This window comes from Curcuma longa, chromosome 4 (genome assembly GCF_044706935.1).
Source record: "Curcuma longa cultivar G26 ecotype Majalengka, Jawa Barat chromosome 4, ITB_CL_G26_1.1, whole genome shotgun sequence".
Lineage (NCBI taxonomy): Eukaryota > Viridiplantae > Streptophyta > Magnoliopsida > Zingiberales > Zingiberaceae > Curcuma > Curcuma longa.
Window position 1 is genome coordinate 21,903,144 of NC_133864.1, and position 2,257 is coordinate 21,905,400.

General features: G+C 27.6%; 1 pseudogene; it reads right to left on the reverse strand.

Moving 5' to 3' along the window:
* Positions 1 to 567: 567 nt before the first annotated feature.
* LOC141827275 (uncharacterized) lies at positions 568 to 2,257 on the reverse strand (annotated as a pseudogene).

Genomic DNA, 2,257 nt, shown 5'->3' on the forward strand with positions numbered 1-2,257 from the left:
CCAAACATCAAGTCCTGTTTGGATCAACCCTTGGTCAAACTGACCAGACCTAGGTGTATTGTCAAACATCGAAACTCTAGGCAAGATCTTAGTGCATCTTGCACCAACAATTTTGTCTCAAATTTTATTTTAAATCCATCATTAATCTGTCTTAAATAACATATCAAATCTGTTTATAATTTTATTTATAAATCTATATATAATTTTATTTTTTAATTTAAACTATATTTTATTTTTATAATTTTCATCTACATAATACTTTACACTTTACAGAAACAATCACACATATCAAGCAAATTAAAAATATTTAAAACAATTACTTTCTAATGCAAAAATATCATACTATTAACATTGAAATAAATAAATATTCACATCATCTAATTATATTTAACCATTAAGCAAAGATATAATAATTTAATCTTTATTTCATTTATCATGACGTTCACGAGGACCAGATCCTCCTAGATATAAATGATTTGTATATCTTGCCTCTTGAATCATTTTACAAACCATTTCTTTGAGATTTTCTTCTCTTTGCCTACCTTCTTCGATAAGTTTTTCTTCTCTCTATCTATTTTCTTTGATAATGAGTTCCAATTTATTTTTGCTTTCAATAATTTCTTCTTTCATCCTCTTGCTAGTAGCACGCATATCTTCAATTTCTTGAGATAATTCTTTATTCTTCTCATTGGAGCACATTTTATTGGAACTTCCATTGTATGATCTTCTAAAGTGTTGATTGCGTCCAAATCTATATACCCCTCCCCTTACATAGATCGCCCACCACCTCACACTATGATTTGAGATTGAATGATGACTGAGTAGAGTGATCATCAGCATTTTATCTCACTTTGTATTGTTCCTGTCTATATTATAATAGCTTACATTAGTTTAATAAATATAAAAATAAACAAGTATAAATTAATACAAGATAATGAAAAATTAATGGATAATTAATTTTGTTGACTTACACTAACTCGAGCCGATTTGTTATCCACAATCTTCAGTAACTTGCTTTCTTTTATGCATTCGTTCAAAAACCTCAAATTCGTCCACATCTCATCTCAATTCCTTTTTCTGCAATTATACATAATATATGTTAATATAAATAGAACAAATGAGATATATTGAATTTATATATAAATATAAATTTTGAATAAATTTATGAGATGTATGAATTATTAGGATAAACATGTTAAAAAAGGAGGTTTACCATTCTCTCACAGTGTGCTCCAAAAGAAATGGAACCGCCAATATGTTTGATAGTAGACCCATCATTCACTGTCATTTTATTCTTACGTGCAATTTCACATTTGATCTTGTGATCTTCTTTATTCCAATGATTTTTAACCAAATCATTCCATATATTAGCTTCCATCCAGTCAGGTCCCCTACCTATCATATCTAATATGTCTGGTTCTCTTCCTAAATCTTCTTGTGTGGATGATAATGCTACTTTCTTAGCCAAATGAATGGATGCCCTGTATCTCTCACTTTCATTTTCATTCCATACCTTTTTCATTTCTTTGTCTATCAAATTCTCCCAATCATATCTTAACTGTGTCAAATTGAATAAGTAATAAGCATATCAATCGAAGAAATATAAAAGAAAATTAATAATATCATCTATTTTCTCATAATACAATAATAACTAGATGAATTACTAACAAGCATCATATGTTATTCTTTTTTAATATATTTTAAGGTCATATCTTATTATTCTTCTCCCAATAAGTGACAACTAGTTTTCATTGTTAGAAAACACATTCAATTACATTGTAAAGCTAACTCACTACTTTAGTTGCGCCTTTACATTTTTAATCTAACTTAACATGTTTACGACTATAATATCATACAAATATTACAAAAATAGAAAAATGACAAAGAATATGATGACTCAACGAAAATATATTATGCTTACCTTAAAATTTTTCCAAAGCAAATTTTTAACATAAGTAGGCACCTTTTTCCACGTTGGCCACGTTCCTTTAATCACTCCTTTGATATCATTTGTAATATCACGAGGAACCTTATTTTCAACAAATCTAAATATAACAAAATTAAGAATATTATAACAAGACAAATAATTTAATACAAAAGTATCAAATCTTATTAAATTTAAAAGGTCATATGACTTATTTATTTATAACCACATTTATTTTAGTTTGTTCATTAAAATTCGTTGGAATATGAGACCCTTAATTAGATCCTCTTTGTCGAATTACCGATGAAATACCTTCTTCGTATCTTGCATCAT